The sequence below is a fragment of the Lathamus discolor genome, chromosome 11 (assembly GCF_037157495.1).
Source record: "Lathamus discolor isolate bLatDis1 chromosome 11, bLatDis1.hap1, whole genome shotgun sequence".
Taxonomy (NCBI): Eukaryota; Metazoa; Chordata; class Aves; order Psittaciformes; family Psittacidae; genus Lathamus; species Lathamus discolor.
This window is the reverse complement of record NC_088894.1, coordinates 14,905,690-14,931,522: the sequence shown is the minus strand read 5'-3', so window position 1 is coordinate 14,931,522 and position 25,833 is coordinate 14,905,690. Positions and strand designations below refer to the sequence as shown.

General features: G+C 42.6%; 1 long non-coding RNA gene across 2 annotated transcripts in view; it reads right to left on the bottom strand.

Annotated features, from left to right (window-relative positions):
• Positions 1-25,833, bottom strand: part of LOC136020544 (uncharacterized) — a 58,437-nt gene that overhangs the window by 9,393 nt on the left and 23,211 nt on the right. Inside the window, exon 1 of one of the 2 annotated variants that reach the window (XR_010615401.1) lies at positions 7,540-7,624. The exons of the other annotated variant lie outside the window; for it this stretch is intronic. This is a non-coding gene — a long non-coding RNA (uncharacterized LOC136020544). Of the gene's footprint in view, positions 1-7,539; positions 7,625-25,833 lie in introns of those variants that run through there. 2 annotated transcript variants of the gene reach the window in all.

The following is a 25,833-nucleotide window of genomic DNA, read 5'->3' as shown; positions in this document are numbered from 1 at the left end:
GTATACCACCTTTTGTGAAACTCCACTGTCTGGTAACTGAAAATGCACATGAGACAAAACTGTGCCTGTTCCTCCATGTGACTTCTGACAAAGTGAGATGAGTGAACAGAGATGTGAAACTTCGAGGAAAGGGGAAAAAGGGAGGCAGATTAAATGCTGAATGAGTGGGTCATGTTGCCTCATTCTTGTTCATTTGTTACCACCTGATGACTCAGCATCACAAGGGGAATAGTGACTCTGCTGTTCTTGTAATCCCTGTGTAATAATTTCTTCTACGTATCAAGTGGTGGGGGTTTTCTTCTAAAGTAACTGAAAGTGGTTGATATCTAACTTTGATTCCTGCTTAAGTGCACTTTGTATTTTTCTCCTACAATGTGGAATGACATACCAAAACATGGATATCATTTCTGTGGATGGTCTGGAAAAAAAAAAAAACAATAAACCAAAACCAAAAACCCGAAAACAAATCATAAAAAAAAAAAAAATCCTGCAAAACTTAATTCTTTACCCCGAAGAGCTGGCAGTGTAAGAAAGACAAATGCAACAAGCCAGACCATGCTGAGGAATAGCTGTGTATTGTGCTGCTGGAAGCTTTTTTCCATCGAGAAAAAAATGAATGCTCCTGAGGAAGTGAAGGCAGCTTAAATACATGGTGCAGATCTCACATGACAACTGCTATGGTTTCTTGAAACTCTTGCTAGTGCAGAGAGCATAGTCAGCAGAAATGGTGTATGACCAGAATACCCTTACCCTCAGCTTCCAAGTTGAACAACCTGAATTACATTGCTCAGCTCTGCCTTATGGGGTTTTGATCATTGCCAGCAATATGATCTGTAGGATGTGTCTGATACTGAGCCTGGAAATGTTGCAGGCTTCCTCTGCGAGGTAGCTTGGAGAATGTGCCTCTGCACATGCACCGCGGTCAAGGCTGCTGTCTAACAAAATCTCTACAGAGATGTTTTCAAGTCATTTGAAGTCAAAAGGTTCAATAACAGGACATCCCCTAGAGCAGAGCCAAGTAATGCACTGTAAACTGTTCCATTGGCTCCTGCTGTTAGTCTTTTCTTTTCTTACAGCCTGCCCTCTCTGCTGCCTCTTTGCATTTTTCTGTGCAAAACTCCTTTCACACCCACCATATGAACTCCTTCAGGGAGATATGTGTGTTCCCTTGTAACACATTCTCCCCTGGGCTGCTGACCCACCAATCTAGGAATCTAAAGGTGTTCCTTTGTAGAAGGAGAATATGTCTGAGCTAATACGCTTTTGGGCAAAAATGAGGACAAGTGGGAACTTTTATTTCTGAGGAAGATGAAAAAGAGCGCTCTCAGCAATGTTGTACCAAAATAGGAAGAGAAGGTTCTTTTACCTTAATCCCTCACGTGCTTTTAAAGTTAGTCTCCACTGACTACCATATTTCCCTTCAGAAGGTGTCCTATAGAATCATAGAACATAGAATAGTTAGGGTTGGAAAGGACCTCAAGATCACCCAGTTCCAACCCCCCTGCCATGGGCAGGGACACCTCTCACTAAACCATCCCACACAAGGCTTCATCCAACCTGGCCTTGAACACTGCCAAGGATGGAGCACTCACAACCTCCCTGGGCAACCGATTCCAGTGTCTCACCACTCTAACAGGAAAGAATTTCTTCCTTATATCCAATTTAAACTTCCCCTGTTTAAGTTTTAACCCGTTACCCCTTGTCCTGTCACTATAGTCCCTGACGAAGAGTCCCTCCCCAGCATCCCTATAGGCCCCCTTCAGGTACTGGAAGGCTGCCATGAGGTCTCCATGCAGCCTTCTCTTCTCCAGGCTGAACAGCCCCAACTTCCTCAGCCTGTCTTCATAAGGGAGGTGCTCCAGCCCCTGATCATCCTCGTGGCCTCCTCTGGACTTGTTCCAGCAGTTCCATGTCCTTTTTATGTTGAGGACACCAGAACTGCACACAATGCCCCACGTGAGGTCTCACAAGAGCAGAGCAGAGGGGCAGGATCACCTCCTTTGACCTGCTGGTCACACTCCTTTGGATGCAGCCCAGGATACGGTTGGTTTCTGGGCTGCGAGCGCACACTGCAGCCGGCTCATGTTCATTTTCTCATCGACCAGCACCCCCAAGTCCTTCTCTGCAGGGCCGCTCTGAATCTCTTCTTTACCCAACCTGTAGCTGTGCCTGGGATTGCTCCGACCCAGCTGTAGGACCTTGCACTTGGCATGGTTGAACTTCATAAGGTTGGCATCAGCCCACCTTACAAGCGTGTCCAGGTCCCTCTGGATGGCATCCCTTCCCTCCAGCGTATCAACCGGGCCACACAGCTTGGTGTCATCGGCAAACTTGCTGAGGGCGCACTCAATCCCACTGTCCATGTCAGCGATGAAGATGTTAAACAAGACCGGTCCCAACACAGATCCCTGAGGGACACCACTCGTTACCGGTCTCCAGCCAGACATTGAGCCATTGACCACAATTCTTTGTGTGTGGCCATCCAGCCAGTTCTTTATCCACCGAGCGGTCCATCCATCAAATTGGTGTCTCTCCAATTTAGAGACAAGGATGTCGTGTGGGACAGTGTCAAACGCTTTGCACAAGTCCAGGTAGATGACATCAACTGCTTTACCCTTGTCCATCAGTTCTGTAGCCCCATCATAGAAGGCCACCAAATTGGTCAAGCAGGATTTCCCCCTAGTGAAGCCATGCTGGCTGTCACCAAGCACCTTGTTGTTTTTCATGTGCCTTAGCATGCCTTCCGGGAGTATCTGCTCCAAGATTTTGCCAGGCACAGAGGTGAGACTGACTGGTCTGTAATTCCCCGGGTCTTCCATTTTCCCCTTCTTGAAAATGGGGGTTATATTTCCCTTTTTCCAGTCGTCGGGAACTTCACCTGACTGCCATGATTTTTCAAATATGATGGCCAGTGGCTTAGCAACTTCATTTACCAGCTCCTTCAGGACCCGCGGATGGATTCCATCAGGTCCCATGGACTTGTGCACGTTCAGATTTTTAAGATGGTCTCGAACCAGATTCTCTCCTACAGCGGGCCCAAGGTCTTCATTCTCACAGTCCCTGCGTCTGCCTTCTAAGAGCTGGGTGGTGCAGTCAGAGCCTTTGCCAGTGAAGACCGAGGCAAAGCAGTCATTAAGAACATCATCCTTCTCCAAATCTATCTTGCCTTGATTTAAGATAGAATCAGATGACTAGCAGTAGTTTCCTGTAGATGTGCCATAGCTATTCAAGGCCTCATTTTTAATTCAAGTCCAAATCCCTGAGTGCTAAGAACAGGGCTGAAAACTCATAGGAAGTTATTTTGCTTAACTAGTCTTGTGTTTCTTAGTTACACCAACTGGTATGACTAGGAGGACAGTACTAAGAGAGTAAGGAATTTCAACAGTGCTTCTAACCTGCTTCTATTAGTACTAAACCAGTGGGGGACAGAGGCATGAACTCATCAGGGTCTCTGGTGACCACTTGGACAACACTGGGGATTCAGAGCTACACACAGACCAAAATCAGTTTATCTGCTATGCAGTGAGATCCAGCTGTTAAAACTTTAAACAAGCAGAGAAACCTGAAGCCTATGTTGAGGCAATAAAGAGAATAATGGGAAAATGCCAAGAGATTATTAGCTTAGCCAAAGATTGCGCATTTGCACTAGTAATTAAAGTATTTTGCATTATACACAGGCTTTGGCAAGTACCACTGACAAAAGATTTCACACATGCATATGTGCGTGCAAGCACACAAGATCTTTCTGTCTTTCGCACACACAGAGGCAAACAGAAAGAATGAAATAAGCCATTAAGAAATATTTCCGCATAATGCAATTATTACAGCTGTATAATTGAATGGGGAAACCATTGATCTGTAGTAGAAAGGAAATTGTTCTTTTCATTGTGTTCCTATGAATATGTGAACATTAATCTCAATCTATAATCAACGTTCATTTCAAATCTGATTGCGTGCCACTAAACACCCGTAGCTATGCTAACATTATGTTAATACGGTTCAACATCATAGCTCCCAGCTTCACAGCACAAATATTTTTCTTTGGCAATCAATAGTAATTTCAGCTGAGTGGATGGAAGTCACGTTTTAATGGTAATCTTTCCTCCAAGCCTCCAAGTGGAAACTCGACTGGTACCTTAACACGGCTGCAGTGCCTTGCATGTAATCAGATAAATTAACCTAAAAGAGAGAGGGAGAAAACACAGATCAGAAATAAAGAGCAGTGCCAAGAAGCTCTACATTTTCCTGCTAGATTAAAGTGCTCATCGCCATGAGAGAGAGAGTGGATTTCAAGAGGGGGAACTGAATTCCCTTGGCTTTGAGCAGCGGCTGTAGAGGCGGTAGGTCACAGTAAGCACGGCTCTCGGTGCAGTCGGCGGATGCCCCTAAGGAGGAGGAAGCAAGGCAGTTCATTGAGGGCTGACCTGGACTCTGCTTCCTGGCAGCCCTCAGGGCACCTGTGTTTGTCCAAGAAGTCTCAGTCTTAATGCTGTTGGTGCACTGCAAGCTTCCTGTGGGATCTGTGGGTAAATCACTTATTTTACCTGTGCTTCACTTCCCTGGTTCTGTAAAAAGGACATAATAGTGCTTTGTTGTCCCTTGTGGATGCTGTGAAGATTTTGGGGTAATCAGTTCCTTGGAATGGGAGCTGGAGATCTATGTTTCATTAGTTAGATCTCTCTTGGATTTGCTATGCCATAGAGGTAAAATGCAGGAATTTTTATGCTGCTACTATTTTATATCAAACTGATCTATTTCTTTAAGTGTTTCCAAAGCCTCTTTTTGCATTGGAAAGGCCAAGCTGCTGGTCAGAGTTCCTTAAAATCTTCCTTTTTTCTAAAACGAGAAAATCACAGTGGTCATTCTGAAGTCTACACAAAAAGGACTAGGCGCTGACCAGTGTCATCTTCACAGTTACCAGGAGCTACATAAATTATTACATCCATAAAAGTATTCAGGCATAGGAACATAAGGTTAGGAAAACATCTGCACTGATTCAGACGAATACCTGCTCAGGCACGTGTCCTCTCCCTTAAAGTGGCCAGGTAGGGGAGCATGGGATAACTGGTCGGACATATAAAAACACTTACCCCACAGCACTCACTCTTCCAGGATCTGGTAGCTCAGGCAGTTCTTGAGCTATAAGTGTTTTCTTTACCCACAATGAAGGGTTTTGTCTGTTTTGGTTATTTTTTAATTTTCTATATTTTTTTTAATTGCTGAATATTTATTTCTAAGAAACCACAAGGGGTGGGGTTTAGTTTTGTTTTGGTTTGCTTTGCTTTCTCTAAGAGTTTTGCCAACCCCTTTTTTTGAATATTTTCAAGCTTTTTGCATCTTCAGCTTCCACTACAAGAACTTCCTCAGCTCTGCTGTGTGCAGAAGTGAGTTGCTTTGAATTCTACGGATCTTAAACAAGATTTTTTAATTGCACATATAGACTGTGGTTGCCTTGGTAGTATTTATTTTGTTTTACATTTTTATTTTATTTTTATTCCCTACCTTGAGGCAGCTTCTGAAGAACCTGATCTGTAAATCTGTTATCAGTAAATCTACTTCTTTGAAGTCTGGTCCCTCCTAGGTGTCTTAACAGATTTAGGTGTCTTGACTTGTGCACCCTGAAAGACTCTCCAAACAGTGAGTCACTTAAAAAAATCTTATCTCTGTTATTTCACTTAGCCCTGGACAAATTCCCAGTGTCCCGTTAAGCCAGGGTTACCTACAAAGGTGTTCTTCATGGGAGTCAGTCTTCACAGTTACACCGGGGTCTAGCAGAGGTCCTGGGGACATTGCTCCAACCCATGTTTAGGGTCCAGCAGAATGGCTGCCATGTCTAATATTACAGATCTTCTTAAGAATTTTACCTCTTTTCTAGTTCCCCCAAAGGTATTGGCTTCCATGAACCTGGTCAGAGTTACCAGTGAGGAAACCAGAAGCAGAAAGACAGGCTCTGAAGCTGTGTACATATGAACAGGCTCCTTTTGTGAGAGTACCAATTTTCCCTGCTCTGGGCTCAATCAGAAATCCTACAAACTACTTCATCCTTGCAACTGAACCATTTTGACTTTTCACGCTGTGTAAAACCAGGTATTCTGGCTAGTGTCAAATTTACCCCTCATATTTCTGCATAAGAAATGTTTAATGACTTGGTAGGCTTGTGTTACTAAGGTGTTCAGCCAGACTGTATTTAGTTCAATAGTGTCTTTTCCACTGCCTCAGTGGGAAGTGTGTTGGAGTATGGGACTAAAATCGATTCTGGCTAACTTAGATATATCAAAGGTAGGTCCTTAAAAACAATGTTATTTCAAAATTAACAGAACATACTTGCATGTACAGAAGGAGTGAGGCTACAACTAAAAGCAGTCCCTTTCCTCCTCTAAGCTGAGCCAGAGTTTCTATTGGCCTCTGGCTTTCCCTAAACCAGAAATTTGAAAATATGACTGAGAGCCAATTCTCTCCCCTCTCCTATTTGATTTCAGTGCCCAAGTCACTGCAGACATGACCCCAGGACCTCCTGCCTCTAAAAATGGATATTGTACTGCCCAAGTGGCTCCGTTAAAGTGCAGAATTGGAAATGCAGTGTTTGTAGTTGTAATGATTTGCAGAACAGGTGGGTCTTCGGAAACAGAGAAAATTGGCTGCCATCACCTCAGTGGCTTCTCTGTGTGGTCCAAAAAAAAGAAGATTCAATATCTCCTACTTGCTGCAGGTTATTTAAGTCTTCTAAATGATGGGCTAAATTCCTACTGATGTAAACTGGGTTAGCTTCTCTGAAGTCAATGGAGCTGAGCTGTTTCACATGCTGGTTTAGGATTTTTTCATTATCTTTGAGCATGGGTGCAATAAAAATTGTAGCATTACAATTAAAGTCCCTCCTTCATATGCTGTGGATGATAATCCATGCCATTCCTTGCCCCTTTGGAGCCGAGTAAAGTTGTCTCAAGATTATGAGCCTTAGATGTTTAGAGCAATTTTGACTGGATCAGAGGTTACAGCCTCTGCTTTTTAACATTCTGCTTTTATTTGCAGGCTATGAAGTGTAATAGTTCACCATTTTGGTTTAAGTATCACAATAAAAGTCAGTGAGATGGAACAGGCAATAAGCAGCCGTTTTACATCAGTGCTGCTGAGATGGAGTGCTTAAGTCTTCATTAACCCACAGAGGAAGGAGTTACAGAAAAGACACTTGAAATAAAATACCAGGGATGAGGCTTGGATCTCTTTTGGATCTGCATAGGCAGGTCTCCAGGGTGAATGTGTTTTCCTGTCTGGGCTGTCACGCAAAAATTGGGAGGGTGAGGACACCCCAAACTGGTGGCGCAGGGGCAGGGGTGGCTGGCTGCGTCATTGCTGACGGACACCAGAAGCTGAAGGGAGTGTATGCCAGGCAGGCTGTACTGCAGGATTAGAATAACTCAGGGATGGCATTTCAGTAGGGTGAATTTTCAGCATTCTTCATTAGGCCCTTTATTAAAATTATGAGACTGCTGAGTCTCCTTCTGGCATGTTCTATTCTGTTAATGGGCAGGGGATTTTTACCTATAGTCCAGGACACAAGAAGGTCTCCCTGGAGCATTTTCCAGGTTGAACAATCCTATTTCTCGGCTTTTCCTCATAGAAGATGTGCTCCATCTCTCTGATAATCTTTGTGGCCTTCCTCTGGATCTTCTTCAGCAGGTCCATACCTTGCTCTCTGTTGGGGCATAGCTGATGGTGTCTTGTGTTAGACTTCAGACTCATTTTGTGAAGGAGGGATCCTTTTCCTACATTCCAGAATAAGGAGAGCCCAGCTTAGATGAATGTAATACTTCTTTCCCCCCTCCTGAATGGAGCCTTCTCCCTGGTCTCTAAAGTGCAGCATCGCAGCCCTGGCTCTTACATAGCATGCTTTTTCGCTGCTTCTTTCCGAAGTCTCCTTGAGATTGTCTCTATTTACTTTTCAGTATAATGAAGATAGTTTCCCTTGCCTGGGGGAAACACAGAGTAGAAATGCTGAAAATTTACTGTTCTGGCTTATTGCTTAAAAGAGATTTTTCTGTTTGGGGGCAGAGCTTACTGTGTCCTCTGTGTGTCTCCTGCTTGCTGTGGGTTTTGGAATGGAAGAATAGCTCCCACATCTTTTGCAGTCTCTGCAGGATATCTCTGTCTGATGGGCTCCTGTTTGAAACCCAACTATTACGAACTTTCCAAACACAGTCTCTGCCTGTGTTTGTGATTCACTTTCCCCCCATTCTTATACTAAATTTGTTCTTTTTCCACTCAAGTTAAACGCTTCCTCCTCAACGCTAACAGAGAATGATAACATGCTTTTTTGTTTCCTAAGATAAAACTACTACCTACTTCGTTTATTTTACTGCAGAAAAGAATAAAAACTTAGCCAGCTGAAGAGTGAAGGACAGGGTTTAGAGTCTGCTTAGTCTTCAGCTTTGTTGCAGGTTTCTTAAGTCACTTATATGGAGAAATTCAAAGATATCTACCTGTTGTTTAAAGTCCTCATTTCCTGTGATGTTACATAGAAAATGGCTGGCTACAAGTAATTTTGCTTTCAACTGAAATTAGACATAGTAGCCTTTTAGAGTACATCTGCTTTGTCAGCCTGTGTTGCCAAGTGGAGATCTGCAGCTAGGTGTAAATGAAGTGGAAGCAATATATTCACATCAGTGTACATGAGCCTGGGCTACTCACCTATACAGGCTGGCCATGCTGTATGGATATTCAAATCATGGCTTCAAGTCCCTCTCTTATGCATGGGCATAAAAGTGCCTTATTTGCATGAGAAAAGAAATACATTAATGATAAGAGAGATTCAGAATAGATACTTTAAAGACTGTGAAGCATTTTGATGCTACCGTGATGAATATAATGTAACTAAGAAAAATGGATGGTTAGGTATAAGGAATAAAGTAAATAAAAGCAGATAAGTAAGTGCTTCATAAAGCTCTGCTGTTTCTTCAGAGAACAGTGAGTTTTTCTGCTGTCCTATGGTTAGTAGGTTGTGTGTGATCTTAGAGGTTACCAAACTCCACGTGAAAACTGAACAAATCACAAAGGTCTTACCTAATGTATTTGTAGTTTTAGGTCTCTGAATTCCTCTGTGTGCCCTTACCCTGAGAGGCAAGGACGTGCTAAGGCTGTGCTGAAGTCTTCATGGTTTTGAGCATAGAGTAAACAAAGTACTTTCAACCATCCAGTGAGTGACTTGTAAATTTTATACACTCCTTGGAGATAGCATCTAAAATGAAAGTGCTTTTTTAGCTCTATTTTTCTCCACAGCCACTGTTGTCGTACAAGAAAGGACTCTCTGTGTGTTTAAACACTGATGAACTCAAAACAAAGGGAAAAAAAAATCATCCCCAGGAGTGTGTGAACAGTGAGGGCTTCTGTGCCTTTGCCCTGATTTTTTTTACCCCTTTGAACAGCTGTAAATCTTCATGATCTCTCTCCTTGTCCACCGACTCTGCAGAGGCAAATGAACAGGAACACACACTAATATCCAACCCTGGAGTGAAACAATGCTGAAATAATCCCTATATACATCTGATCCCCATTTACTCTCTCCCGTCTCCGTGCAGCCATGCCAGTACCAAGACGTGTCAGCACATGCAGGGGTATTATCTGATGCTTTTGTAGATTTCTGCTATTTGCTTGCAGGACTTAAGCAAGTGAGAATTTTATAACAAGCTGATCAAGGATGAGTAGAAACCTCCTGCTATTTTCATCTCAGTTTTCTGAATAGCAACATCTATTTCTATCCACCAGGCTTTGGAACGGGGGCGCTGCCTCTCTCAGGATCCTTTTCCTTCCCACCTATCTTTTTTTTCTCCAATTTAAAAAGAAAAAGGATAAAATCCATAAGAAGTGTGTAATGACACCAAACTGGCACCATCCAGTTCATACCTGGGAGTCCTTCTGTAGAGATGATGGCACATTGCATTCACTCTGAGTCTGGGTAGCATCCCTGGGATGCTGCATTTATCCCACCAAGATATCCATGTTCTCCTCTCTGCTCTCAGGGTAATTGGCTGTATAAATCTGAGGCAAACATAGTGCAGGAATGACACACCTGGTACAAACCACATCTATAACTACAGCAATTATAATGTAAATAGAGACAAACAGCTACTGAATGAACTTTTAAGAACTGTGACTCCAGAGGACTGGTTCTGTGTCACTTTGTTTTTGTGACAAGGTTACTCTTTCTGTGTCAAAGGGATTTTTGTCACTGCCTTTTAAAAAAGTGTAAATTCAAACAATATTAGGACGTTCTTCTCTTTAGCCCTATTTGACTTTTCTATATGAATCGCGATGAGAGGGAGTATGTCATTCAGAGACCTAAAAGAGCTTTAGAACTGGCATTTTTCTATTATACTAGACATCTACAGGCCATCAAGACCTTGCCTAGATATGTATTTAGCTAGGAATTCTAAAGCTGTTTCTGGTTTTGGCATTAAGCACCTGGGACCTGGTGTCTGAGTTTCAGTGGTGGGTTTGAAGACATGGCACGACTGAAACAGGGGAGACTCCTTATGGTCTCTAATGTAGTGATACAGAAATTGAAAAATCCTTAATGAGTTGCTGAGTACAATCATGTATATTTTAATCGCTACTTAGATGGCCTGTGCAGTCAGCACAACCAGAATATCCTTATTATTCCTCTATGAGAGAGCTCCTGCGCCTTTAATTGTGTGTGACAGTTCCTTAGCTGCTGTGCCCCTCACCAGAGGTTCATATTCTTCCCCTGGGACATCACTCAGAGTAATTGTCCCCAGTAAAAATCAATAAATCCAAATTATCTTGAATAAAGCCAGATTTATTTAACACAGTGTAACAAATAGAAAACCAGAAAGAAAATCCATGTAAATACAATTTAAACAGAACAGACTTGTCTGAGACTATAGACTACACAGTAAGCACTCCAGCTGGCCAAGGTACTTTACAATACTGTGTAGAGACCACCTCATTAACTCTCCATTCAGGAAAGGTAGATTTCTGACCTGGGGAGACTGCAGGCTGCATAGGACCTTCTTCTCTAAAAGGCCCTCTCTCAAAAGTAATTACTTAGCTCTCTGCTTTATTAACCTGAGCAGTAAATAAGAGGTACTAAAGACGGATGCATTTCTTTAACTGGGAAGTCTATTTGGATAATGCCACTCTTGAGCTTCTCATGGAAATGCCTTTTTTGGAAATGTTTTTTTCTTTTTTTCCCCTGAAGATGGGAAGCCATGAGAATATTCTCTGAAATCATCTACTAAACCTTCAGACTTTGGACTTCAATGAAAATAGGATCGAATTAATGTAGTTTTTTCCTTCAGATTTCCTTCCTATATGTTAGAAAATAAAATACCATTCTTTTTTTTTCCATCAGTTGGAAAGTTTACACCTACAGTTTATACAGACTGTTTAGTCTTTTCCTCTGTCACTGAGGACAGTGCGTGTTCAGCATTCATAGCAGTGCAAGTGGGATTGGCCTACCCCAGACCACTTCTTCTCCAGTTGCTCTTCCCCCGAAATGTCTCTTTCTTTAGCTTTATGTAATTCTTTGCTATTAAGCACAGTCAGAGCCTGCATCATTCAAAAACTTAAAAGGGAGGTTTTGGTGCATTTATACTTCTTTCATACTTTCATGGACTGGGTATTTAGAGGCTAGTTTTCAAAGCTTTCCATGCAAGATGGTAGTTCTGTGATGTGTCCTCCAAGTAACCTCTGCTGGAGTCCCACAGATCAATAGATACATAGAGCGCTTTGAAATTTTAACAGCTACTTAGCTAAAAATGATGTGTTTAACTTTGGTGGTTTTAAATACGATTTTGTTTGTTTGTTTCTTATAGCTCACTGTAGTGTTCATGAACTTCGGGAAGCTGATTTTATGGGCTTGTGCCTCCAAGTTGAGGTTCCTTGTGGATCCTGCACTCCTGTCCCAATGTACACTGCAGCCTTCCACTTTCCTCTGAAAACCTTTAGGACCTTAATAACTTTGAAAATCATGCCTCTGCCAAACACAGTTAAAATTAGCCAACTGTTTCAAAGTTTAGTTTGCTTATGCACATGCCCAGAGCATGAGTGTGTAAACCTTATTCCTTCAGAGAGCGGAGCTTAAAGGAAATTGGCACTATAATTGAAATTGATAAAAGTAGTCAACATTTTCTAACTGAGCAAATCAAGACTGTTCTTACCAGGTTCTTGCTTTTTTGAAAAGAACTGTAGTGACCCACATCCTCATATTCGTTTCTGTCACTGAATGCAAGATTGTGATAACTGAAAAAGTATGCAGCGATGAAGTATACCCCAAAATAGCTGTGGATGCAGATAATTCCCCCTCTGAAAACCTTGTTTGACCAGATTATTGTGCAGTTCTCAATGTGTGTATTTAGAATTTGTGGGCAGCTTTTAGCATGCACACAATTCTCTACAGACACATTCCTTCTCACGCCTGACCTCCATTTTACATGATTTTAAGCTGTTTTCCTCTTAACGTGAAGCTATTCCCAGTGCATTTCAACAACATATTTAGCATGCCATTAATTTTTTTTCCCCTTCAAATCTCATTCCATCTGATAGCCTGGCAGCTCTGACTATAACCAGTTTCCTTCTCATTACCAGTCTTTTAAAAGAGAGGAAGAAGACATCTTCAGGATTTTATTACCTTTCTTCTTTTCCATTGTGAATTTCCTACTTTGTCAAAAAAACACAGAGATTGCTGCTCACAGAACGCATCCCACTGACAGAGAGGGAAATGATAAACCCAGAATGCTCAAATTGAATCAAAAGCTGTCATTGTATCGCAGATAATGAGCATGTTTTCAGAGCCCTCCTCTGTGGAGTTATTTTGTTTTTCTGTTGAGTCATCCTCTGTGCAGGTTTTTGTCTCTGGAGGCGGGAGGGAGCTGAGGGAGCTGGCCACAATGCTCATTCTAAGGCCAGAGCAAATGACTGGGCCTAAAGGTGTGCACAACGTGACCAGTCTTCTCAAAAGAAGTGATTGCCCCTAAGCTGCACAGATTGAGCAGAGAGTCATTGGCTCCAGGAACATTAGCTTCATAGAGACAGGGTTTCAACAAGTGCTTCACTACCAAGACTGCATGGCTGTGCACCATCAACGTTCCCAAAGCTCTGCTGAGCAGACATGGGCTTGACCCTGGTCCTTGGATTTTCACAATCTGCATTATTTCTTTTCAGTCTGTGTATCTCTCATACTTCAGCCTTGCACATTCAGTTCCCTGATGGTCTGTAACAGCTCAGTTTCAAGCATCAAGCACACCAGTGTCGCCAGAAGTCTAACACAGCCTTTGCTGCTTTTCTTAGGTTTTGCCAAGTTGTTGCAAGGAAGGTCTGGCCCTTCTCCACCCCATATTCTGGTAAGTGCTCATATCAGCAGATACTTTAACAATCAGGTTTATTTCTTGTTTTCCTTCCCCAAGAAGAAGTGCAGTTTGGCAAGTTGGCTTCCTTCCTGTCTTTTAATAGAGCAGCCTTGGAAGTGGAGTCAGAAATAAGGTCTCATCATGCTAGGCACAACTGAGATCTGTTCAGTTATATATCTTCCACAGGAGAGGTTGATTCACTAGAATCAAGCTTGTCTGAGTGAAAAGGTGTTTCAGTTTAACTGTTTCAGTTTTAGGTGTTTCACAAGGATTTGCTTTAATTGCCAAAACCTCTCTTCTGTCTTAGCTTTTGAAGTATTCTGACTCCTGCTCCAATGTGATTTTTGCATTTTTAAAATTCATTTTCACTCTTAGCAGAAGATTTTACATGTTCATTGGCCAGACCCTGCATTATGGGAGACTTCCATTTGTAAAAGTACTTGACAAGAGTTGTTTTTATATTGTTGTCCTAGTTCTGGATAGGAAAATATTTCAAAGCTTAAAATCCAATGGCATGGAAAACACCTTCCTTCCACTTCACTTTTCTGAATAACTGTATCTGTTGAAATACTATTCTGCTTCTTTTTCTTTTTCCTAGTACCCATCAATAATTCATTGCATTATTAGGACACGGATAAAGCTGGAATAAATCATTTAATGTAGTATTTTCCAAATACATATCAATGGGAGCTGGAGTGTGTGGGATACAGAAGGTGATCACCATTTTTGTCAAGTAAAATAAGCAGATGAACTATATGAAGTACTGAGTAACTGATAGATCCTTGAGAATGCAGCTTTCTGGTTCCCTGGACATGGAGCAACCCAGATCACTAAAACCCATAAACATACAGACACAAACACTGCCTGATGTGGCTGTGAAATGATACAGGATTTAAAGACTGTCCAGGAGTGACAGCTGCTTTTTTTCTTGAAATACGAAGTGCATCCTCTAACATTGTGCATCATCACCTAAAGCAAACTGGCTTCTGCCCCTCACACCTTTCAACTGACAAATATGGAGCAGGTTTTTAATAGAGCTCCTGGCTGGATCCCTGATGTGGAACCTCATTAAGTCCCATAGTCAGCAATGTTAATCAGCTAAGTAAAAGTTGTGCACGTGCCAAACTGCTTTGCTGACGGGGAAATACGGGCTTCAACAGTTTACAACCTGCAGAGACCTAAACTGGGACTTGAACATGAAAACTTCTATAATATCCCCTCTCCCAGTTAATTTCGCCCACTTTTCAACCTTCATGAAGGAAGACAGCAAAAACTCCAAAACATTCGTACTCTGCCCAGAAAGCTGATCAGACCACAGCCAGTGCTCGTGGACATTTCCAGGAGCAGGGAGCAGCACGGGGTGCCTTTATAGGAATTTGGGCATTGCAGAGGGAGCTAAGCTGGGGCTACTTAACAGTAAGGTCAAGTTTAATGGCTCTAAAGCAGGGCCATGGGAACAAAGGTTTTAGTTATCTTCTCTACTGGAGAAAAGCAGCCACTGAGTCTGCTCATTTGAGACTCCTTTGTGGTCTGTGACAAATGTGCTCACCTTAAAACACTTTGGCCATGGAAGTCTATTCCTGCTTGACTTACAGGAATGTGGAACAGGTTGTTGTGCGACAAACCAAAACGTATTCCTTCCATGCACTTTCCGCAGCTCATACATTATGCTAATGGTATTAATAAGGATTAATGTAGGCTTGAAAGAATTAGGAAGGCATCCTGAATGTCAGCTGTTCAGCAAATCCATGTCTTACATTTATCGCATTTACAAACCTTCCTCACCAAAAAAAGAAAACAGCAACCTGAAAATCCCTCCTGCAAGCTGAGAGCTGGTGGCACAAGAGTTTTCAGGCTGAAGGGAGGTGGAGGACCCAGAAGAGCAGCAGAGAAGAGAAGGCAGCTCAGCCCCACGACAGGGGTTAACGCTGCTGGAGTGGAGGAGCTGGCAGGGCTGGCTCAGCCCTGGTGCCAGCGCCGTGCTCGGACGTGTGATCCAGCTGGCAATGGGAGCTGCAGAAACACTGCTTTCTTGCTCAGCAGATCTGCTCTTAATTACCTGCCTGTAAATCAGGGCTCATTTCATAAGTCTGTGGAGCTGGATGGTATATAGGCTGCAGGACCTGCAAGCTGAATTTCTCCTGTGTGTATGCCCATGTTTCAGTTGCTGTCACGGGGATCTTTACTCAAAAATTCTACATTTTGATTCACAATCAAGAACTACAATAGTCTTAAGACAACGAGGTGGTTTCAAATATGAGTCATACTGCAAACAGGAGGTTTTCAGCTATAGCAGCAGGGCAAACACCAGCTCCCAGATGCAACATGGGGCCAGATGCTGCTCTGTGGACCCCAGTGCTGAGGTACCAACACGAGTAGGAATGCAACGGAGTGGCAGTCTGCATCTATGAGAAATATAAATAATGACAGTTTTCCTGAACGGAAATAAAAATAAAGCCCAGACCTGACAAATGCACATATTAAAAGGCCCTTGACAACACTGAGCTCTAGACATTAAAATTCCCTGGCAAAATTGGCTCAGATGAGATAAGCCAGAGGTGCTGACTCAAGCTGAAAACTCCAGTGCTGTCTGCTTTGGATATCTTATGTTCTCTTTATGTGTTTTTTTCAGGGTGGTAGAATGGCGTATTTTATTTCGGAAAAGTTAAATGCGAAGGCCTTTCAATTTCTGGTGCCTTTAGAAATGTGTTCAGATCAGAAAAATACTTTTTTTCTCCATTACTTTCTGTACTCTCTCAAAAGTAACTCAAAATGCAACTTTTCACTCCAGAGTTTACCCAGCTTCAGAACTCTGTATCCCTCCAGCAGCAGCCCTTTGGCTTCCATAAGGGATGAATGATCGGCTGTCTATCACAAAAAAAAGTCAAGCCTCTTCTGTCACTGTTCTTATTTCTGATTTACATCCACTGACATCTCCAGTTGTTTTCCTAATTTTTGGCTCCTAAGAAGGAAGCTTCTCATACATCCACTGTTAAGCAGGATGAGCTAGTCCATCAAACATGGGAGAGCTTTGGGGTTGGGAGGAGCAAGGTCCAAGTCCACATCTTTGGGTTCTAATTTCATTTCAATGATGTTAGAAAAGATCATCCTCTGTGAAACAAGGTCAATGCAACAGTAGCAGCCTGGCTCCAGAGCACTCCCATATGCCTAGCTATTAATCATCCCATTTCTCAAGTTGTACCAACAAGCTTAACTCTGGAAATATCATTAAGAAGTAGCTAAGTGTTAAATTGCCAGGAATTTCCAGAATAAGGAGGGAGAAGGAAGAAGAAGAACTAAAAAAGCAGTTTTCTTTTTTAAGAAAGGATCCTTTTTCTTTCATTGTACTCCAGCCAGATTGAATTACGACAATTGTTCACTTGCAAATCCTATGGAGATTAATGAGACCTAGAGGCAGAGCCATGAGAAAAGAGAAATGTAAAAAAGCAAAGTTTCCAAAAATATAGCCACCACGATACCATAGGAGTGGATCAGGTTGAATGTTTCCTCTCAGAGCCTGGCTGGGCAGGCTGCCTCACATTCTTAGCTTATTTAAAACCTGAACCCTTCTTTTCACCCTCCTAAGCCAACCCTGTGCAAATGGAACTCATGCTCACAGGCTTGCATATCTCTACCCAAAGAGTTACGAGCCCCAGCTCTGCCAAATGTTTATGAAAACACTTAAACTCATCTAAGTGTTTTAGGCTGCTATATTTGCATTTCTTTGGTGAGCCCACTTTGAATTAACTTCTGCAGCACTGGCAGTGTTTTACCAGTTTTATGTGAGAGAGAAGCAGCACTGGGAGGCTGCAGTGATTAAACTGGGTACTCAGATGGAGATCTGTGTTTCCTGACTTGGAGCACTTAACTGAGGTGTGCTGTGAACCCAGCAGAATATACAGGGACCCTTAACACATCCTACTGTGAACACAGGCTCCTTGGTTAGATGCTTACAGTTGATTGGCACATCTCAAACTCCAAAGGGTGAAGTCCTTCATCTTCTCCAAGGTCAAAAGGAAATTTTCCGCTTGACTGTAACTTCTAACAAATTCTAACAAATGCCAGGATTGAACTCTCAAACTTTATTCCTGCCTGTGTTGGGAAATGCAGAGTGTTCAGCTACAAATCACCTCTCAGCTTCCCAAAGGCAGGATGTGAGGATAAAAAGCTGTCTTGCAAATGACTTGTGCCATACTTTTGCTTGCAAAGTGCTTTCACAGCAGCAGAGATGATGTGCAAAAGAAAACAGCAGTGATACACCTGCTCATCATCACCTCTCCAGAAAGGCGTGAGAGCTCTTTAACCTGTACACCTGTACACACAATACCGCCCTGATGTGGGATGTTAGGAGGCAATTGCTGCCCACTTGATGTTGCCAGTTATTGAAGAGGCTGAAGAGGAGAAAGAAGGAGAAAAGGGCATAAAAAATAAGACATTAATTTTTATGCCTTGTTTCTTTTGGGTATTGTTTTAAACAGTTCTTATTTAGATAGTAAATCCAAGAGTGGCTCTTTCAGAGCAGGAAACACTGTTTAAAAGTGTTCCTTTAAACCATTAGATGTGGTCTGAACGTTGCTGTGTTAACAAAGCATAGAGAGGAAAACTCACAGTGCAGCTACTGAGAAATTTCAATACTTGATGCATGGGACAGTTAAATTTAAAGCAGCTTAAATGACTCGTGTTTTACCTGCTGCTGCCGCCACACACAGATCTTGTCACTTTAAATCTTCATTTGGCAATTTTCTGTTCCGTAACTGCAGGGTATATACTTGGATCCACAGAAGTATAATATTCTGACAGCTGTTTCTTTTGCTAGCAGTTTATTTAAGCACATTATTTGGTGCAATTTAGACCTTATTCAGAACTGCTTCAAAAACTTAAAAAGACTCATTTCTTCCCCTGCTTGTCTGTCTGTCTGATACCACTCCAGCCTTCAGAGCTTCCAGTTCCCAGTAGCATTTTAGCCGCAGTTAATCAAACTCAAAGAGGAAAGGCATATGCTTTCAGCTAGATTTAACCTTTATAAGATTGCCAGAAAATCATCGGACATAGAAAGAAATAAGAAGTAAATGCTTCTGTTGAGAATAGCGGGAGCGTATCACTTCTTTAATTTATAAGGGCTGCTCCAGAACTTGGATTATACGGAGCAAATTAACAGATTTGAATGAAATATGATTTGGGTTTAAAAATCCATGGGAAATTCTTTTTCTTTATGCGCTAGCCTTTGGAGCTCAGACACATGGTCTCAGAGCTGTGGATATCCTCAGATACCTGGCTCCTGTTGAAAACAGTGGGAATTCAATCCCTCAGCACCACGAGTAAAGAGTGGCTTTGGAGTGAAAGATGGAAAGAGAGTGGCTATCTACAAAGCAGTGCAGAGATTTGTGTGATGGGAGAGGTGGCAGAGGTGTCCCCTGCCTTGCTGTATTTTCTAAGTACTGCAAGGCAGCGGAGTGCCTAATGCTGGCTCCTGAGATAATACAGCACCCAAACATGGGGAGGGCAAAGCTGGTTTCAGGTAGGCATGTGTAGACACATGATATGTAGATATGTCATACACAGATACATCACAGAAGCTATTTGATGGCTTCCACTAGAGTTAGGTCAAAGAGCCAAGTCAGTCTGGACTCAGGCTCAAATTTTCCTGAGGCCTGAAGGAGCATCATGTCTTGTTTGCTGTTTGAGCCTCTCTGCTGTGCTGGGAGTCGGCAGGAGCTTTTGCAGGCATCAGCGGACTGGGAATCGTGGCAGTGGAATAATTTTCAAACTGTGCTGAAGGAGGATCATGCCACGTTTCCAACCCTCCCATGCCAGAACACTAAATGAGAAAGGAGGTGGCTGGTCTCTGCTCCCAAGTAACAAGTGACAGGACAAGAAGAAATACCTTAAGCTGCGCCAAAGGACATTTAGATGGAGATTAGGAACAATTCCTTCCCCAGAGGGTGCTCAGGCATTGGAACAGGCTGCCCAGGGCAGGGCTGCAGGCACCGTCCCTGCAAGGGTTCACATACTGTGGAGATGAGGCCTCAGTGCCATGGGTTAGTGGTGGCCTTGGCAGTGCTGGGGAACAGTTGGACCTGATGGTTTTAAAGGTCTTTCCAACCTGGTTGATTCTATGATTCTATATCTGTGCCTTGAAATCAGAGTTTCTGGTTCCTGCACCCTGAAGGAGCTGTGTCTCACTGCGCATCCCTCCCCTGCCCGCTGACCCTGCTGGCTGCACCGCCTGTGCCAGCCTTCCTGCCCCAACCTGTGTGTGCTGCAGGAGGGGCTGACATCAGCCTTACTAACGTGGCTCAGCAGCCAGAGATACCGATCTCACAGAAGTAATTAAGTTAAGCAGATTTGCGCAGGCATTCATCGCATACTTCGGATATTCCAGAGGGCTGCCAAGGTGTGGGGCTGATCTGCACAGCAGAAGGGACAAGAAGAGGGATGGAGACTGGAGGTGGCTGGCTGGAGCAGAGGATGAAGGAGATGTCTCTGCCCACTGCCTCAAAACCATGCTCTGCCTCTTTCCAGCAGCTGTCAAAGGGCTGCAGTGTTTCACGGAAGGGTCTGTTCCGCTGCCAATCTCTAGGTGGTCTTTGACTGGTGAACAAGTCTTTCCAGGGTAGGGCTGCTCCTACCCTCCCTGTGCTATCAGGATGCATCTGGTGTGGGAACACTTCCTGAGTTATAAACTAATTTGTAGTGGGCAGCAGAGCATTTGGTGGTTAGAGAAGGGAGGGTAAGGAGGCATCCCTGCATCCACCAGCTGATCCAGAGTTTCTGCTGGCCATCGCAGCTCAGCCTGGCAGATTAAACCAGCTGATCTGCTGCTAATATCTGGAGTAGCTGATTTTAAAGTGAGTTTAAGTAGATCTAATCTACAGTTCAGACAATACACCATGTGCGCTCAGTCATTTATTCAGTGCCACATCTTTCCCTTTGTAGTAATTTAACCAGACCTGCTTGCCATAAGGAGACTAATTGCCTGGATGAGGTGTGTGATGTAGCCAATGCTTCAAGTATCTGGGCAAGCCATTTTAAAAGCCCGATGACTCAGTTTATCCATCTGTGTAATGGGGCATTCCCTTTGTCTCAGTGGTGTTGAAAGGCATAATGAGATCTAGCAGAGACATTGGGCTGCAGGTATTCAGCGTCTCCAAGGGCTTGGTCATTAGGTCTTGATGAAGCCAACCTTGCTCATGAAAGGAGAGGCAGAGAATTTCAATAGTCCAGCAGGACTGCTCAGAGGAGGAAGTGCTTTCAGCTGGAGAATTTGCTTTGTGAAGCACTTTGATGCTCTATGGAGAGAAGCAGCTATAACATGAAGATTCTTGCCCTTGCCTATTTTAATGAGATACAGCCAAGTCTGGTTTAGTGGGCATGTTTCTACTGTCACAATTGTACAAATGTAAAGCAAGTGGGCAGCGGATGCTCACTCTGAAGATGTGAGTTACTGCTCTCTGCTCTCCCATGAGCATGGGCAGCTCTGGCCTAACCCTCTGTGCAAGTTTCTTCAGTCAGTTTCCGTTTTGCCTGCTTATATGCCAAGCACTACAGCAAAGGTCTGCTTTGTCTTGCTCATTTTACATAGCTTTCCATGTTGCCTCGCTCAGTTAGCCCTGGCCTTGTTTGGAAGTTCTTGTCTGAATGCAGCACTAATTTTCACCATGGTGTTGGAAGATGAGATGATTTCACAGAATCACAGAATCACAGAATCCCAAGGGTTGGAAGGGACCTAAAAAGATCATCTAGTCCAACCCCCCTGCAAGAGCAGGGTAACCTACAGTACATCACACAGGAACTTGTCCAGGCGGGCCTTGAATATCTCCAGTGTAGGAGACTCCACAACCCCCCTGGGCAGCCTGTTCCAGTGCTCTGTCACTCTTACAGTAAAGAAGTTCTTCCTGATGTTAACGTGGAACTTCCTATGTTCCAGTTTACACCCATTGCCCCTTGTCCTATCACTGGATATCACTGAAAAAAGCCTAGCTCCATCATCCTGATTTCAAATGGCTGGAGGGTGCTGTCAAACAAGTGGGCACCAGCATAGTCCCTCAGACAGAATTTTTGGGATCACTGAATGCCTTTGCTTTTAGTACCCTTATGGAATAACATTTCTACCCTTATAATTGCCAGGTATGAGACAGGGGCAGTCTTCACAGGGAAAAAATTGTAACGCTAGCCTGGCACAGCTACTGAACAACACAGCTTAATAAAGGATGAAGAAAACCCATCTTCCTGGCATTCACCCAGTTCCCTGCCTGGCAGTAGGCATGTTCAGTTCGTCAATGTCCTTTTGTCATAACACTTTGTCCTTTGCTGTCTACTAAATTCTGTGCAATGACAGTCACTGTGGCTAAAGTTTCAAAGTCCTGAGGGCCATTTCCAATCTCACATGAGATGCTTCCCAGTCATTCCTGAGCATTTTATTTCAGTTCCACTTCTTGAACAATTTAGCACATGTTTGCTGGCAAAATCTCAGGCTTTATGTCAGGAAGTGTAAGAAAAAAAGTAGCCCTTTACATTGTTCAGACTCATCTACTAACAGTGATGAAAAAAAGAAAACGTTCTTTCAGCACCAGAAAGAGTATGATATAGCCTGGCCCAAAATGTGGAATTGGTTCTTTCCCTATTGCATGACCACATATTGTGAAAGGAAGTAAGCACGCGTATCCAGCTCCCTTTCCCAGTTAGCCTCCTCATTTCTTGTGATCTTCCACTCTCTTCAGTTCAGGTGTACCAGCAGGTACTTAATGACAAACGATCCCTTTTCTTCACCTAAGCTGTCTCCACATCCCCTGTGCTACTGCAGTTGCTGGAGCACAGTTCAGGATTCTTTGCAAATTGTTTATTTTATATTGTTCTATCAGGCACCATTTTCATATGGCCAGGATCAATCTGCTGCTCAGGCGAAGCACTGGAGAGGAAAACAAGTACTCAGCTTCTGAATAGAAAGGTGACCGGGAGAGAGATTGTGCAAGTTCACTGACTGTTACTGGTATGAAACATCTGTGCTGTTTTTCAGTATTGTGCAGATAACCAGAAAGCAATGACTCTCCAGAATGATGGGGGAGAATATACAAGATATTTCTATTGTGGTCAGACTCAGGACATTGTACCTCAACCACTGGTACATCTCTGGGGATTTCCCTTTCTCACCATAATATCATATTTAAAATAGATCCAAAAAAAAAAAAAAAACACTTTAAAATTGAGATCTATTTTGAGGGGTAAGAGAAAACCATTGAAAAATCCCAGATCACTCTGCCAAGCCTATGAATTACAAATAAGAGACTGCTGGCTCAAGAAAATCCGTATTTGCCAAATGCTCACTGTTATCTTCTTTGCGATGTTCCTTGCAGTGGGGTTAGCAGACATCACTGATTTCCTTGGACAGGCTAATACCTTTCCTGAGAGACATCTTTACTCGAGAGACAGCTGAAAACATATGCACCCTGTGAATTCTCTGTCACAACTTATCTTTCCAGGGAGGCTCATGAAAGTACACTGTCTTCTGACTGTTTTCTTAAGACAGAAGTAAGCACCATTCAGTGCTCAGGTCTTTCTGCTTCTCCAAGACCTTTGTTTGTAGCATGCAGTAGTCTTCTTCTGAGGGGCTATTTCTTTCTTCCTCCTGAATGAAGAGTAACTCCTTCTCCCCGGCTGTCTTCACCTAGTGCTGAAGGGGACTTGCTCTTTTTTTCAGGAGGACCACAGTTAGACCTGTGTCCTGTCTTCTGCAACATGTGATTACCACAAGCATCAACTTTTTTCACTCATGTTAGATTGAGAAGGATGGTTATGGGCAGTAGGGGTTCCGCAGGTAAAGAACAACTTTCAGCAGTACCTATTTTTACATTTGCATCTCAGTTTCTTTCAAGATCACGTCCTTCTACAAGTGACTGAACTGGCTCCTGGTTACTGTGCCTCTTTCCTTCTAATCTGGGCTTCTTTTACTCAAGCTTTCTGCTCTGGGATATGCTGATGGATGTAGTTATCCAGCTTACACATTTGCTGCGTTCTGCTGCACTACATTTTCCAGCAGGGATTGCTGATGCAAGCAATTTTGGGGTGGGACCCTCTACAAGAAGAAACCTTGCACTTGAAAATCCCCTATTAACAACATTCAAAATATGATCTGTTAATCAAAAGCAGATTGCTAAAAATACTCCCAGTGCTTCTTGTGTTAATTCCAATAAAGAATAAACTTTCATGGTAATCTGTAAGTTGAGTGAGTTCTCAGTAAAAATATACACAAAGAAAAGAAAATCTATAACTTTTAAGTAATTTAATAGAAAGGATACATTTACAACTTGCCAAGTATATTTTGGGAATGTTGTTAAACTAATGAATTCTGAGGAATGACACCATTTAGATTCAACATGGAAATAAGCACAGAGACATCCCTTGTTGATCTCAAATTCTTCCCACTGGGAGCCTTATTAAGCCTGTAGTGAGTCTTAGAAAGTTTTTGCTAGGAATGGGCTGTTAAGACCAAAGGAATACTATGCCATTAGAGGTAGAAACAGGCAAAGTACTAGTGAGAAGCAAGAACATTTCAAGTAAGTTGGGAAATCTTGAAAAGACAAAGTTACTTTTGAAAAGCAAATCAGAGGAATTCTTATCATTAAAATAGTCTTTGTTTCATGTTTTGTTCAGCCAGTCTAATAAATAGAGAAGTTCTACAATTTTAGTGACCAATCACAGGATTCAGTGGAGAGCTCTTGAGCAAAGTCCTGCTGTGATCATGTCACAACCAATCGTGCATAACTTGTTTGCACCATTTCCTTTCTGGATAAATACTCAAGAAAGGAGAAATCATTTAAAAAAAGAAAAAAGAAAGAAAAAAAAGATCATGGTATGTTCATGTAAAATCTGTGAGTAGGGGAAAAAAAAGGAATATACATTCCTCTGCAAGAAAATGTTCATAATGAATAATTCAACTTGCTATACTAGTTACTGCAAGTCCTGCCCTAGTTAGCCAGGCTGTAGAATGCTGAGTTCATGAAGGCTATTGCTCTGACAGAGGAGGAGAAAGAAATCCTATCTGCCCTTACCCCATCTTTGCATTTTGAGCAGTTCCTGCATTTTCTACAATTTGCATTGTGCAGGTTTCAGTAGACTTACAAATAAACCTGCCTATATATATTTTAAACTTTATTAAATGCAGCTAATAAAACTGAAAAAGCATATGCATAGTGTGATTCAACTGTTGTTTTTTATGTTTAGAGATACAAAAATTATCTTAACAATTTGCCAGATCTAGCCTTTGCTCCCTGGACTGGAAGTTCCCTTTGCCTATGTGCTGCCCAAACAGTCAAGGAATGATAGAGAACCCCCCCCTGAAATTAGTAAGAGCTTGACCTGAGTGTCTGAATTATACTCATAATAACAGCCCCTTCATCATCAAAGAGATTCTCGCTGAAGCCTGAGAGGGTGTAATTTTCTCGGGGGCCATTGTGCATGTGATCCACAACGCTGTCTCATCAAATAATCAAGCACTATGCTGCCACTGGGATATGTCAGGTTACACAAAGAAAATTATGCTTTCTGTATGTCCATAAAATGAGAGCTCAGGCTTTTTAGCATGGGAAGCAGTAGAGAAAATGAAAATTATAAAAAAAGGAAAAAATACTTTCCATCCCCAGAAGTACAGATAAACAAGAAAGATCCTCTTCCTTTCTCCTTAAATAACAATGATTCCAAGCCAAAGGAAACTGCATTAAAAAGAAAGAAAAGAGAACCTAAATGCACAACTACAAAACAAAAGGTAGTTACAAGTTAGACATGCCATAGGTGAAATAGCTTCTGCTTTTAAGGCAAGCAAGAGCAAAGGAAGCAGTACGGTTCTTTCTGTCACCCACCCAATCTCATCGTAATTCCAAGCAAGGAGCAGCACATAGGCATCACGTTTTGGCACTGTGAACTCAGTTGAGCAAATTGCCAGAGCAAGTGCTCGTGTCCCATTAGCATGGCATGCTAAATGTTCAATATGAGCTTCAAGTGCTTTGCTGAACTTGAGGATTTGGAGCAGTGTTTGTTTAGAGCTGGAAATTTTTTATACTGTTAGTTATTTACAGTTAGAAAGAGTTTTGCACCAATAAAATGTGTTCATAGCTGTGTGAATGCTAATCTGGTCCCTATTACTGTCACTCTCAATTTATTCTGCTTTTCACTTTAATATGAACAATATTTCGTTTGATGCTCTTATCTTCAGTTGGACTATAAACTCTTGGATTAGAAAACTCGTACGTCATATCTGCAGCTATTTGCAAGTTATAAGCATTTAGGTGGAACTCAAGAAGTGGTCGTCTCCAGACAAGCTCTACTCTGCTGGAGTAGATGGGACTTTTACCACTGGTAGAGTGGCTGGGAGAAGCAGGGTAGATCTTGGTGTTTCAGAGTATCTCCTCCACCAGTGCAAATAACTCAGCAGCTCACTTTGGCAATGGCCAAGTATGTTTTACTTTTGCCCTTGTCA